Genomic DNA, 15703 nt, shown 5'->3' with positions numbered 1-15703 from the left:
CGTATTCATCTCTCACTTCCTCCGAGGGCTAGGCCATGTGCTAGATCCCTTTGTTAGGGGGCTCATGTTCTATAACGGGCTGGATTTCCATGACCTGGCCCCGGATTCCATCCTTCACATCTCGTCGTTCATCGTCGTGTGTGAAGCCTTCCTCCGCATTACCCCACACTTCGGCTTATGGCTCAAGACCTTCAATGTGAAGCCGAAGATGATTGAGGGGCGACATGCAGAGTGCGGAGGTGCCGTAATAAGCAAAGGCGCCGATGTTCCATGGCCAAAGGGTTCCTTCCCGGAGATGTCCAGTTTATGGCAACGGGAGTGGTTTTATATCACAGCTCCTCGGGGTACCAAGTGGGTAGCCGCCCCTGCCTTTCGCTCGGGTCCCCCGCCACAACTGACGTCATGGATCAACAAGGGGCTGGACTGGGGGCCAGTAAATGATGTGCCGATATTGCAGAGTCGCATCCGAGATCTCCTCGAGAGAGATGTCAGCCTGGTCACGGTAATGCAAGTCATGCTAGTTCGTCGAGTCCCACCTTGCAAACGTCGACCCCTCCGCATGTGGGAGTTCAACCCGGAAGGACCGCAAGCTATTCAGCACTTCCTTGGCATGACGCTCGAAGAGATGTACAAATTGTTCTTTGGACCAGAAATAAGGTGTCCGGACACCACCGAGGATGCGGGTCTGAGCTGCAATCGTCCAGATACCCAAGTAAGTAGTCCCGTGGCTGAACACGTTGTCTTTTAATTTATCACAACATCATTCTGAAAAGACGCCTTTTGACCAGGATTGGATAAAAAAGGCGAAGATGATCAGGTGTCCGGCCCCCCTTCCCGAGGGCTCACCGGATCCTGTACTAGCCAAGATGCTTGAGCTTGCGCCTTATCAGGCGCCATCAGGGGAGGGTAAAGGGAGGAACAAAGAGGCCGAGAGCGAGCCTCACTTACTATTCATCCAGGCCGGGGGAATCAGTGCCCCCTCGAAGGAGGATAACCGGGGGGAAGAATCTAAAATTCCCTCTCCCCAGGGAAGGAAGAGGACCGCCTCTGAAGACTTGGAAGTAATGGTCTCCAAGCGAGGGAAGAATCCTTTGTCGGAGGGTCCTACCCCGGAGGGTACCCTTGCCGCACAGTGCCCACAAGGGGATCAGCCCTCCACCGAGCTGTAAGTAAACAAAGAGTACTTAATAGTAAAAATATCCTGCTTTACTTCTGAGGACAATAACCGAAGCATATATCTTGTAGTTCGGATCGTAGCCCTTCTCGACAGAGTTCGTCTTCGGGGGATCTTCTTCCGGAGATGATGGAGAGCGAAACACCTCCCCATGCCTCCCCGCCTCATGAGGCGGGCGACCCTGAGGTGTCGTCACGGAGGATTTCTCCTGACCCGCCAAGGCCAGAGGGTAATCCTTTGGCCACCCGAAGTCCGGAGTATTCGGCTCCTAAGGAGAGCAACATAAAGAGGCCGGGACCGTCCGGTGCGCGACCCGACGCACTGAAGGATCTTCTGGAGCAAGCGGCTATCTGAGAAGCGCATCGTACGCTAATGGGTACGGTGGTTGAGAGGATTTCATCCGCCGAAAGCGGGCTGCATGAAGCTTTTATGAGCCTGTTGAGAGGCTTTGAGGTACGCAAAGTAGTATATGTTTTTGATGGTACCGCACACGCTAGGTGTGCCATATGCAGATAGTAGCCCCTGAGACTCTGGTTGCTGTCGAAAACGGCGGCAAATAGAGGATCATAGTCCCAGGTAATAATCATGCCGCCTTCATGTGCAGGTGGCGGAAGGTCCGGTGGCTAGCCGGACTGGTGAGTTTGCCGAGCTGAAGCGGCAACTTGATGCGGCAGATGCCGACATCGTGCTTGTAAACAAGCGGCTCGACGAGGCACAGGGTATGTGATTTCTCCGGTGATCAACACATAGTAAGAGGAGCATGATGCTAGTATCTTTAATATGTTGTGACTGCAGATGGGGCTGCCGCTGTGGAGACCCTTCGGGCGGAACTTGCCCGTGCCAAGGAACAAGCCAGGAAGAGTGATGCGGCCGCTCTAAAGGTGGTCGAAGAGCTGAGAGCCGAACAGGCTGTGCATTGCCAAAGCAAGGATAAAATAGCCAAGATGGCTGTTGAATTAAAGGATGCCGCCGATCGTTACGAGCTTCTTGAAAAGGAAAATCGAACGAAGATGACGGACCTGGAGAAGGCCATGGTAGCGGCCAAGGACGCCCGCTCTAAAATCAGAGCGGCGAAGGAGGAGCTGCGTCAAGCCGGGGATATTGCGGCTGGGAAGCCCTTTTTGTTGCGGACGAAGTTCGGAGATCCTAAGTATGCCCCTCTTGATCAACTATGGAGTTCTGCAGACGCATACGTGGATTTGGCAGCGAGTGTTGCTGATGCGGCCGAGTATTTCAAAGATCAAAAAGATCGTGAAGTGGAAAAGCTATTCTGGTCACAGTTCAATGTTCCAGTGCGTCCGCTACTGTTGAATGAGCGAATGGCCGAGTGGGCCGAGCTCCATAGGTTGTCCGGGCTTGCCATGAGGTCTGTTGTGGATCATCTGTGGCCGGAAGGGCCAAGGCCGAATAGTTATTTTAGTTTAGTGCAATAGTTCCTTGGTGTTGTGCCGCGCGTCGACGCTATGAAGAGGTCGGCGTGCATAGAGGGTGCGCGGATGGCTCTTGCCCGTGTCAAGACATATAATGCGGGGGTGTTCGCAAAAAACGCATATTCACACTTGATCCAACTTCTTGGTCCATTAAGGAGGTGATAGCGCAGCGAACAAGGCAACCGGACTATATTTCTTTAACACTTTCACTTAGCCAAAGGAGTTTGACGGTGGGACTACTATATAGCCCCTAGTACCTCCGCGCTCGTCCTAATACAGTGCGCGTACATAAACGGCCCTTCGTTAATGTGGAGGAATCCCGAAGATTCCGCTAAGTCATTGAGTGGTTGACCAGTCTCGCGCTTTATCATGACAGTCAGTTTTCGGCTTTCTCTACTGAGGTGCTCATCCGGATGAACCAGGGCACAATCGCAGTAGTTCTCCCGGTGCCACCTTAGCCGATAGAGCGGAACATAAGGTAGCAAAACACGGGAGCCGGGCAAACCCAACATTTGACCAAAGACATGATTCGGAGCTGATGCATATAAGGCCAAACTCGCGACGTCGAACACTCCCTAAGGTATTCGGTCTTTATAACATATGCCGGGCTGAGCAATGCCCTCGATAAGGAACCCCGAGTGTCCAGGTACGTGCAATGTTCTGACGTGGCGAAATGCCAATAACGTCAGCATCCTTCTCGGTTGTATTGAGTATCCGGAGGATGTGAACAACAAGAGACAGTAAAAAGGTTTATACAGGGTCTTAATCTAAAAAGAAACCTTTGAGCGGGTCCCTGCTGCACGTCTGCGCCTGTGTCTCCGTTGTGCCGTATCCTGGAAGGGTGTAGCACGATTGTCGTATGTAAAAGAGAAGAACTTAGTTGAAAGTTGTCGTGCGAAAAATTGGTTATTCTCGATAAACCATGAAAATTCAAGATAAGTAAAGTTGAGTCGAACTAGCCCTGTTTACACGCGGGAAGCCCCTGGTACCGCCTATGAGGGTAAATCCATCAAACCAATCTTAGGTATATCTAAGCTGTTACAGCTAGTGATGTGCCGGACTCGTCTAGCCGTGTCCGCGGTCTTGACGACCGATCGTTTATTCTGGTTGGAGAGGCCGTTTAGTGTTCGGCTGCTAAAGCCGCCACACGTTCTTCCGCGCATAAGGAACGCTCGATATTTCCGCTAATTGTGATGATGCCACGTGGACCGGGCATCTTAAGCTTAAGGGAAGCGTAATGTGGTAGTGCATTAAAACGAGCAAAAGCTGCTCTTCCGATAGCCACTTCGGAATGGAGCGATGTCGAAGATTAACTTTTCGCTTCGAAAGTTGTCGGGAGAACTGAATACAACCTCTAGTACTAGAGAGCCCGTGCAGCGGGCCTCTGGGCCTGGTATTACTCCCTTAAAGGTAGTATTACTGTGGCTGATTCTTGTTGGGTCTATCCCCATTTTGCGGACTGTGTCCTGATATATAATATTAAGACTACTGCCGCCGTCCATAAGGACTCGTGTGAGATGGTATCCGTTTATTATTGGGTCTAACATCAAGGCAGCCAATCCTTCGTGCCGGATACTTGTCAGGTGATCCCTGCGATCAAAAGTGATCGGGCAGGCCGACCAGGGGTTGAAATTAGGGGTGACGGGCTCTACGGCACGTGTGTCTCAGAGTGCATGTTTGCTTCTCCTCTTCGTCATGTGAATCATGTTCACTGTTTTGACCTCTGGTGGGAATTTTTTCTGTCCCCCAGTGCTTTGATGTCGAGACTCGTCCTCGTCTTCACTTGGTGTCTCCCTCCCCTTGTGTTCGGCGTTTAGCTTACCGGCCTTCTTGAAGACCCAGCATTCTCTGTGGGTGTGATTTGCGGGTTTATCGGGGGTGCCATGAATCTGACATAATTTGTCTAGAATCTTGTTTAGGCTTGACGGTCCATCTCTGCTGCCTTTGAAAGGCTTTTTCCGCTGACCTGGTCGAGAGCCCCTGAATCTGGCGTTTACCACCGTGTTGTCTGGGCTGTCTTCGTTATTTTGACGCTTGCTTTTACTGCGTCGTGGTTTTCCATTGCCGTCCCTGACTTCGGATGTGCCTGGGTCGCTGGTGCTACTACGGGCTAGCCAGCTATCTCCGCCCGCGCAAAAGCGGGTCATTAGGCTTGTCAGAGCTGCCATTGTTCTTGGTTTTTCTTGGCCGAGATGTCTGGCGAGCCATTCGTCTTGGACGCTGTGTTTGAAAGCTGCTAAGGCTTCAGCATCCGGGCAGTCGACGATTTGGTTCTTCTTAGTGAGAAATCTGTTCCAAAGCTTTCGGGCTGACTCTCCGGGCTGTTGAATTATGTGACTTAAATTGTCTGCATCCGGAGGTCGGACATAGGGCCCTTGAAAATTAGCCCTAAAGGCATCCTCAAGCTCCTCCTAGCTTCCAATTGAGTTTTCGGGGAGGCTCTTCAGCCAGTGCCGAGCTTGTCCTTTCAGCTTGAGGGGCAAGTACTTGATGGCGTGGAGATCGTCTCCGTGAGCCATATGGATATGGAGGATAAAGTCCTCAATCCAGACCCCAGGGTCTGTGGTTCTGTCGTACGCCTCTATGTTCACGGGTTTCAATCCTTCTGGAAATTCGTGGTCCAGCACCTCATCGGTGAAACATAGGGGATGTGCGGCACCCCTGTATTTGGATGTTTCATGGCGTTCTGACGGTTGTAGTGTTCGGTTTTGGTTGTGCGCTAGAGCACGTTTCCTTGATCCGTAGATGGATCTGGTCGCGCCGGTCTTCTGATGCAAGTCCTCACGTGAAGCGTGTGCTGACTTATGTGCGGCCTTGTTAGCCGCTCTATCGCGGCCACAAGGTGGTTGATCCGACCGGTTGGCCGTTTTATTTTTCGGCTGTGTGGGCTCTAAGGCCTCATCATCAAATTCAGGCAACAGTTTGCGCTTTGGATAGCTCTTTGTGTGGTAACTACCACCATACTCATCTTCATTGTCGAGTACTTTGTTCCATCTAAAGGAAATATGCCCTAGAGGCAATAATAAAGTTATTATTTATTTCCTTATTTCATGATAAATGTTTATTATTCATGCTAGAATTGTATTAACCGGAAACTTGATACATGTGTGAATACATAGACAAACATAGTGTCACTAGTATGCCTCTACTTGACTAGCTCGTTAATCAAAGATGGTTGAGTTTCCTAGCCATAGGCATGAGTTGTCATTTGATTAACGGGATCACATCATTAGGAGAATGATGTGATTGACTTGACCCATTCCATCAGCTTAGCACTTGATCGTTTAGTATGTTGCTATTGCTTTCTTCATGACTTATACATGTTCCTATGACTATGAGATTATGCAACTCCCGTTTACCGGAGGAACACTTTGTGTGCTACCAAACGTCACAATGTAACTGGGTGATTATAAAGGTGCTCTACAGGTGTCTCCGAAGGTACTTGTTGGGTTGGCGTATTTCGAGATTAGGATTTGTCACTCCGATTGTCGGAGAGGTATCTCTAGGCCCACTCAGTAATGCACATCACTATAAGCCTTGCAAGCATTGTAACTAATGAGTTAGTTGCGGGATGATGTATTACGGAACGAGTAAAGAGACTTGCCGGTAACGAGATTGAACTAGGTATGGAGATACCGACGATCGAATCTCGGGCAAGTAACATACCGATGACAAAGGGAACAACGTATGTTGTTATGCGGTTTGACCGATAAAGATCTTCGTAGAATATGTGGGAGCCAATATGAGCATCCAGGTTCCGCTATTGGTTATTGACCGGAGACGTGTCTCAGTCATGTCTACATTGTTCTCGAACCCGTAGGGTCCGCACGCTTAAAGTTCGATGATGGTTATATTATGAGTTTATGTGTTTTGATGTACCGAAGGTAGTTCGGAGTCTCGGATGAGATCGGGGACATGACGAGGAGTCTCGAAATGGTCGAGACGTAAAGATCGATATATTGGACGACTATATTCGGACATCGGAAAGGTTCCGAGTGATTCGGGTATTTTTCGGAGTACCGGAGAGTTACGGGAATTCGCCGGGGAGTACATGGGACTTATTGGGCTTTAGGAGAAAGAGAGAGGAGAGGCTGGGCGCCCCCCCCCCCCCAAGGCCTAGTCTGAATTGGACTAGGGGGAGGGGCTGCACCCCCTCCTTCCTTCTCTTCTCTCTCCCCTTTCCTTGACTCCTACTCCTACTACTTGGAAGGGGGGAATCCTACTCCCGGTGGGAGTAGGACTCCTCCTAGGGTGCGCCATAGAGAGGGCCGGTCCGCCCCCTCCTCCACTCCTTTATATACGGGGAGGGGGGCACCCCTTGGAGACACAACAATTGATTTGATCTTTTAGCCGTGTGCGGTGCCCCCCTCCACCATAGTCCACCTCGATAATACTGTAGCGGTGCGTAGGCGAAGCCCTGCGTCGGTAGAACATCATCATCGTCACCACGCCGTCGTGCTGACGAAACTCTCCCTCAACACTCGGCTGGATCAGAGTTCGAGGGACGTCATCGGGCTGAACGTGTGCTGAACTCGGAGGTGCCGTGCGTTCGGTACTTGATCGGTCGGATCGTGAAGACGTACGACTACATCAACCGCGTTGTGCTAACGCTTCCGCTTTCGGTCTACGAGGGTACGTGGACAACACTCTCCCCTCTCGTTGCTATGCATCACCATGATCTTGCGTGTGCGTAGGAAATTTTTTGAAATTACTACGTTCCCCAACAGTGGCATCCGAGCCTGGTTTTATGCGTAGATGTCATATGCACGAGTAGAACACAAGTGAGTTGTGGGCAATATAAGTCATACTGCTTACCAGCATGTCATACTTTGGTTCGGCGGTATTGTTGGATGAAGCGGCCCGGACCGACATTACGCGTATGCTTACGCGAGACTGGTTCTACCGACGTGCTTTGCACATAGGTGGGTGGCGGGTGTCAGTTTCTCCAACTTTAGTTGAACCGAGTGTGGCTACGCCCGGTCCTTGCGAAGGTTAAAACAGCACCAACTTGACAAACTATCGTTGTGGATTTGATGCGTAGGTAAGAACGGTTCTTGCTCAGCCCGTAGCAGCCACGTAAAACTTGCAACAACAAAGTAGAGGACGTCTAACTTGTTTTTGCAGGGCATGTTGTGATGTGATATGGTCAAAGCATGATGCTAAATTTTATTGTATGAGATGATCATGTTTTGTAACCGAGTTATCGGCAACTGGCAGGAGCCATATGGTTGTCGCTTTATTGTATGCAATGCAATCGCCCTGTAATGCTTTACTTTATCACTAAGCGGTAGCGATAGTCATAGAAGCATAAGATTGGCGAGACAACAACGATGCTACGATGGAGATCAAGGTGTCGCGCCGGTGACGATGGTGATCATGACGGTGCTTCGGAGATGGAGATCACAAGCACAAGATGATGATGGCCATATCATATCACTTATATTGATTGCATGTGATGTTTATCTTTTATGCATCTTATCTTGCTTTGATTGACGGTAGCATTATAAGTTGATCTCTCACTAAATTTCAAGATAAAAGTGTTCTCCCTGAGTATGCACCGTTGCCAAAGTTCGTCGTGCCCAGACACCACGTGATGATCGGGTGTGATAAGCTCTACGTCCATCTACAACAGGTGCAAGCCAGTTTTGCACACGCAGAATACTCAGGTTAAACTTGACAAGCCTAGCATATGCAGATATGGCCTCGGAACACTGAGACCGAAAGGTCGAGCATGAATCATATAGTAGATATGATCAACATAGTGATGTTCACCATTGAAAGCTACTCCATTTCACATGATGATCGGTTATGGTTTAGTTGATATGGATCACGTGATCACTTAGAGGATTAGAGGGATGTCTATCTAAGTGGGAGTTCTTAAGTAATATGATCAATTGAACTTTAATTTATCATGAACTTAGTCCTGGTAGTATTAGCATATCTATGTTGTAGATCAATAGCTCGCGTTTAGCTCCCCTGTTTTATTTTGATATGTTCCTAGAGAAAACTGAGTTGAAAGATGTTTGTAGCAATGATGCGGATTGGATCCGTGATCTGAGGATTATCCTCATTGCTGCACAGAAGAATTATGTCCTTGATGCACCGCTAGGTGACAGACCTATTGCAAGAGTAGATGCAGACGTTATGAACGTTTGAAAAAAGCTCGGTATGATGACTACTTGATAGTTTAGTGCACCATGCTTTACGGCTTAGAACCGGGACTTCAAAAATGTTTTGAAACGCCATGGAACATATAAGATGTTCCAAGAGTTGGAATTGGTATTTCATACTCATGCCCGTGTCGAGAGGTATTTGACCTCTGACAATATTTTGCCTACAAGATGGAGGAGAATTACTCAGCTAGTGAGCATGTGCTCAGAATGTCTGAGTACTACAATCACTTGAATCAAGTGGGAGTTAATCTTCCAGATAAGATAGTGATTGACAGAGTTCTCTAGTCACTATCACCAAGTTACTAGAACTTCGTGATGAACTATAATATGCAAGGGATAACGGAAACGATTCCCAAGCTCTTCGTGATGCTGAAATCGATGAAGGTAGAAATCAAGAAAAACATCAAGTGTTGATGGTTGACAAGACCACTAGTTTCAAGAAAAGGGCAAAGGGAAGAAGGGGAACTTCAAGAAGAACGGCAAGCGAGTTGCTTCTCAAGTGAAGAAGCCCAAGTCTGAACCTAAGCCTGAGACTGAGTGCTTCTACTGCAAAGGAACTAGTCACTGGAAGCGGAACTGCCCCAAGTATTTGGCGGATAAGAAGGATGGCAAAGTGAACAAAGGTATATTTGATATACATGTTATGGATGTGTACTTTACTAGTGTTTATAGCAACCCCTATGTATTTGATACTAGTTCGGTTGCTATGATTAGTAACTCGAAACGGGAGTTGCAGAATAAACAGAGACTGGTTAAGGGTGAAGTGACGATGTGTGTTGGAAGTGGTTCCAAGATTGATATGATCATCATCGCAGACTCCCTATACTTTCGGGATTAGTGTTGAACCTAAATAAGTGTTATTTGGTGTTTGCGTTGAGCATGAATATGATTTGATCATGTTTATTGCAATACAGTTATTCATTTAAGTTAGAGAACAATTGTTGTTCTGTTTACATGAATAAAACCTTCTATGGTCATACACACCAACGAAAATGGTTTGTTGGCTCTCGATCGTAGTGATACACATATTCATAATATTGAAGCCAAAAAGATGCAAAGTTAATAATGATACTGCAACTTATTTGTGGCACTGCCGTTTAGGTCATATTGGTGTAAAACGCATGAAGAAACTCCATGCTGATGGGATTTTGGAATCACTTGATTATGAATCACTTGATGCTTGCGAACCATGCCTCTTGGGCAAGATGACTAAAACGCCGTTCTCCGAAACAATGAAGCAAGCAACAGATTTGTTGGAAATCATACATACTGATGTATGTGGTCCGATGAGTGTTGAGGCTCGCGGCGGGTATCGTTATTTTCTGACCTTCACAGATGATTTGAGCAGATATGGGTATATCTACTTGATGAAACATAAGTCTGAAACATTTGAAAAGTTCAAAGAATTTCATAGTGAAGTGGAAAATCATCGTGACAAGAAAATAAGGTTTCTACGATCTGATCGCGGAGACGAATATTTGAGTTACGAGTTTGGTCTTCAATTAAAACAATGTGGAATAGTTTCACAAATTCGTGCCACCTGGAACACCACAGCATAATGGTGTGTCCGAACATCATAACCGTACTTTATTGGATATAGTGCAATCTATGATGTCTCTTACCGATTTACCACTATCGTTTTGGGGTGATGCATTAGAGACAGCTGCATTCACGTTAAATAGGGCACCATCTAAATCTGTTGAGACGACACCATATGAACTGTGGTTTGGCAAGAAACCAAAGTTGTCGTTTCTTAAAGTTTGGGATTGCAATGCTTATAAGAAAAAGTTTCATCCTGATAAGCTCAAACCCAAATCGGAGAAATGTGTCATCATAGGATACCCAAAGGAGACAGTTGGGTACACCTTGTATCACAGATCCGAAGGCAAGATATTCATTGCTAAATTTGGATCCTTTCTAGAGAAGGAGTTTCTCTCGAAAGAAGTGAGTGGGAGGAAAGTAGAACTTGATGAGGTCTGTACCTGCTCCCTTATTGGAAAGTAGTTCATCACAGAAATCTGTTCCTGTGACTCCTACACCAATTAGTGAGGAAGCTAATGATGGTGATCATGTAACTTCAGATCAACTTACTACCAAACCTCGTAGGTCAGCCAGAGTGAGATCCGCACCAGAGTGGTACGGTAATCCTGTTCTGGAGGTCATGTTACTTGACCATAACGAACCTACGAACTATGAGGAAGCGATGATGAGCCCAGATTCCGCGAAATGCTTTGAGGCCATGAAATCTGAGATGGGATCCATATATGAGAACAAAGTATGGACTTTGATTGACTTGCCCAAATGATCGGCGAGCCATTGAGATTAAATGGATCTCCAAGAGGAAGACGGACGCTGATAGTAGTGTTACTATCTACAAAGCTAGAATTGTCACAAAAGGTTTTCGACAAGTTCAAGGTGTTGACTACAATGAGAGTTTCTCACTCGTATCTATGCTTAAGTCTGTCCGAATCATGTTAGCAATTGCCGCATTTTATGAAATCTGGCAAATGGATAAACAAAACTGCATTCCTTAATGGATTTATTAAAGAAGAGTTGTATATGATGCAACCAGAAGGTTTTGTCGATCCTAAAGGTGTTAACAAAATGTGCAAGCTCCAGCGATCCATCTATGGACTGGTGCAAGCATCTCGGAGTTGGAATATACGCTTTGATGAGTTGATCAAAGCATATAGTTTTATACAGACTTGCGGTGAAGCCTGTATTTACAAGAAAGTGAGTGGGAGCACTACAACATTTCTGATAAGTATATGTGAATGACATATTGTTGATCGGAAATAATGTAGAATTATTCTGCAAAGCATAAAGGAGTGTTTGAAAGGAGTTTTTTCAAAGAAAGACCTCGGTGAAGCTGCTTACATATTGAGCATCAAGATCTATAGAGATAGATCAAAACGCTTGATAAGTTTTTTCAATGAGTACATACCTTGACAAGATTTTGAAGTAGTTCAAAATGGAACAGTCAAAGAAAGAGTTCTTACCTGTGTTACAAGGTGTGAAATTGAGTAAGACTCAAAGCCCGACCACGGCAGAAGATAAGAGAATGAAAGTCATTCCCTATGCCTCAGCCATAGGTTCTATAAAGTATGCCATGCTGTGTACCAAATCTATTGTATACCCTACACTGTGTTTTGCAAGGGAGTACAATAGTGATCTAGGAGTAGATCACTGGACAGCGGTCAAACTTATCCTTAGTGGAATAAGGATATGTTTCTCGATTATGGAGGTGACAAAAGGTTCGTTGTAAAGGGTACGTCGATGCAAGTTTTGACATTGATCCAGATGACTCTAAGTCTCAATCTGGATACATATTGAAAGTGGGAGCAATTAGCTAGAGTAGCTCCGTGCAGAGTATTGTAGACATAGAATATTTGCAAAATACATACGGCTCTGAATGTGGCAGACCCGTTAACTAAACTTCTCTCACAAGCAAAACATGATCACACCTTAGTACTCTTTGGGTGTTAATCACATAGCGATGTGAACTAGATTATTGACTCTAGTAAACCCTTTGGGTGTTGGTCACATGACGATGTGAACTATGGGTGTTAATCACATGGTGATGTGAACTATTGGTGTTAAATCACATGGCGATGTGAACTAGATTATTGACTCTAGTGCAAGTGGGAGACTGAAGGAAATATGCCCTAGAGGCAATAATAAAGTTATTATTTATTTCCTTATTTCATGATAAATGTTTATTATTCATGCTAGAATTGTATTAACCGGAAACTTGATACATGTGTGAATACATAGACAAACATAGTGTCACTAGTATGCCTCTACTTGACTAGCTCGTTAATCAAAGATGGTTGAGTTTCCTAGCCATAGACATGAGTTGTCATTTGATTAACGGGATCACATCATTAGGAGAATGATGTGATTGACTTGACCCATTCCGTTAGCTTAGCACTTGATCGTTTAGTATGTTGCTATTGCTTTCTTCATGACTTATACATGTTCCTATGACTATGAGATTATGCAACTCCCGTTTACCGGAGGAACACTTTGTGTGCTACCAAACGTCACAATGTAACTGGGTGATTATAAAGGTGCTCTACAGGTGTCTCCGAAGGTACTTGTTGGGTTGGCGTATTTCGAGATTAGGATTTGTCACTCCGATTGTCGGAGAGGTATCTCTAGGCCCACTCAGTAATGCACATCACTATAAGCCTTGCAAGCATTGTAACTAATGAGTTAGTTGCGGGATGATGTATTACGGAACGAGTAAAGAGACTTGCAGCTAACGAGATTGAACTAGGTATTGAGATACCGACGATCGAATCTCGGGCAAGTAACATACCGATGACAAAGGGAACAACGTATGTTGTTATGCGGTTTGACCGATAAAGATCTCCGTAGAATATGTGGGAGCCAATATGAGCATCCAGGTCATGTCTACATTGTTCTCGAACCCGTAGGGTCCGCACGCTTAAAGTTCGATGATGGTTATATTATGAGTTTATGTGTTTTGATGTACCGAAGGTAGTTCGGAGTCCCGGATGAGATCGCGGACATGACGAGGAGTCTCGAAATGGTCGAGACGTAAAGATCGATATATTGGACGACTATATTCGGACATCGGAAAGGTTCCGAGTGATTCGGGTATTTTTCGGAGTACCGAAGAGTTACGGGAATTCGCCGGGGAGTATATGGGCCTTATTGGGCTTTAGGGGAAAGAGGGAGGAGAGGCTGGGCGCCCCCCCAAGGCCTAGTCCGAATTGGACTAGGGGGAGGGGCTGCGCCCCCTCCTTCCTTCTCTTCTCTCTCTCCTTTCCTTGACTCCTACTCCTACTACTTGGAAGGGGGGAATCCTACTGCCGGTGGGAGTAGGACTCCTCCTAGGGCGCGCCATAGAGAGGGCCGGCCCTCCCCCTCCTCCACTCCTTTATATACGGGGAGGGGGGCAACCCTTGGAGACACAACAATTGATTTGATCTTTTAGCCGTGTGCGGTGCCCCCCTCCACCATAGTCCACCTTGATAATACTGTAGCGGTGCTTAGGCGAAGCCCTGCGTCAGTAGAACATCATCATCGTCACCACGCCGTCGTGCTGACGAAACTCTCCCTCAACACTCGGCTGGATCGGAGTTCGAGGGACGTCATCAGGCTGAACGTGTGCTGAACTCGGAGGTGTCGTGCGTTCGGTACTTGATCGGTCGGATCGTGAAGACGTACGACTACATCAACCGCGTTGTGCTAACGCTTCTGCTTTCGGTCTACGAGGGTACGTGGACAACACTCTCCCCTCTCGTTGCTATGCATCACCATGATCTTGTGTGTGCGTAGGAAATTTTTTGAAATTACTACGTTCCCCAACACCATCTACTGTTGAGCGTATTCTGCGCGGCCTTAAGCCTTTGCTTCTGCTTCTTCAAACTCCTCGCGGTGGCAATAAGCCTTCTGCGGAGGTTCTCTTGTTTCAAGTGCCTTTCCGGGATGATGTGTGCATCTTCGTCCGGACTGTTTTCCTCTCCGGAGGGAGGTTGATGAGCTTTATCCTCGGCGTCGCTGTGTTCGGACAGCGGATCCGTACTATGTTCGCCGTTTGCTGGTTCATCCTGCTCTGCTGCTGGGTCAATGTGGTCGTCGTTTCCTCTGGAGTCGACTAGGGTGTTATTTTCTCTTGCGCTGTTATCGTTGTTTTTGCCGAGGCGGCATTTAGAGCGGCGCCTACACCGACGCTTTGTTTGCTTCTCGAGGGAGCTATCCTTCGCTGCATCCTTCCGTTCCTTGTCATTGTTTTCTTTGGGTGTATCCACCATGTATATGTCATGTGATGAAGTGGCTGTCCAACGCCCTGTGGGTGATGGTTCCTATTCCTCTCCTGCATCGTCGTCCATGCCGTCGATGTCTTCGGAGTCGAAATCGAGCATGTCGGTTAAATCGTCGACAGTGGCTACTAAGTGGGTGGTGGGTGGGGAGCAAATTTCTTCGTCATCCGCATCCCATTCTAGCCGGACATAGTTCGACCAAGGTTCTCCTGACAAGGAGAGGGACCTTAATGAATTTAGCACATCGCCGAAAGGCGAGTGCTGAAAGATGTCCGCGGAGGTAAACTCCATGATCGGCGCCCAATCAGATTCGATAGGCACGGACACAAGCGGCTTGGAGTTCGTGGCCGGGGACGAATCCAATGATTCGGCAACACGGGTCTCGTGGGAGGTGAAGTCAGTATTCGGCTCTATCGCCACTGAGAGTGCGGCTTTCGTGGCAGGGTCTATCCACCCATCCTCCGATGGCGCAATTTGTTCCGGATTAAGGGTCGGAGTAGTTGCGAGCGTGATCTCCCGAACATTGTCCGACGGCGGAGCTAAATCATGCTCGTCATGATCGTGCGGCGCACCTGACATGGGCTCGAATCCGCCAAAGATCAAGTCTCTGCGGATGTCAGCAGTGTAGTTCAAGTTTCCAAATCTGAACTATTGGCAGGGGGCGTAGCTTTCGATCTGCTCCAGATGGCCAAGCGAATTGGCCCGCAGTACGAAGCCGCCGAATACGAAGATCTGTCCGGGGAGGAAAACCTCACCCTGGATCGCGTCGTTGCCGATGATCGAAGGAGCCATCAAGCCTTACGGTGACGGCACAGTGGAACTCTCAATGAAAGCACCAATATCGGTGTCAAAACCAGCAGATCTCGGGTAGGGGGTCCTGAACTGTGCGTCTAAGGCGGATGGTAACAGGAGGCGAGGGACACAATGTTTACCCAGGTTCGGGCCCTCTCGATGGAGGTAATACCCTACTTCCTGCTTGATTGATCTTGATGATATGAGTATTACAAGAGTTGATCTACCACGAGATCGTAGAGGCTAAACCCTAGAAGCTAGCCTATGGTATGATTGTTGTTGTCCTACGGACTAAACCCTCCAGTTTATATAGACACCGGAGGGGGCTAGGGTTACACAGAG

Source organism: Triticum aestivum, chromosome 1D (genome assembly GCF_018294505.1).
Source record: "Triticum aestivum cultivar Chinese Spring chromosome 1D, IWGSC CS RefSeq v2.1, whole genome shotgun sequence".
In the NCBI taxonomy this organism is placed as follows: Eukaryota; Viridiplantae; Streptophyta; class Magnoliopsida; order Poales; family Poaceae; genus Triticum; species Triticum aestivum.
Note: the sequence above shows the minus strand (reverse complement) of the source record.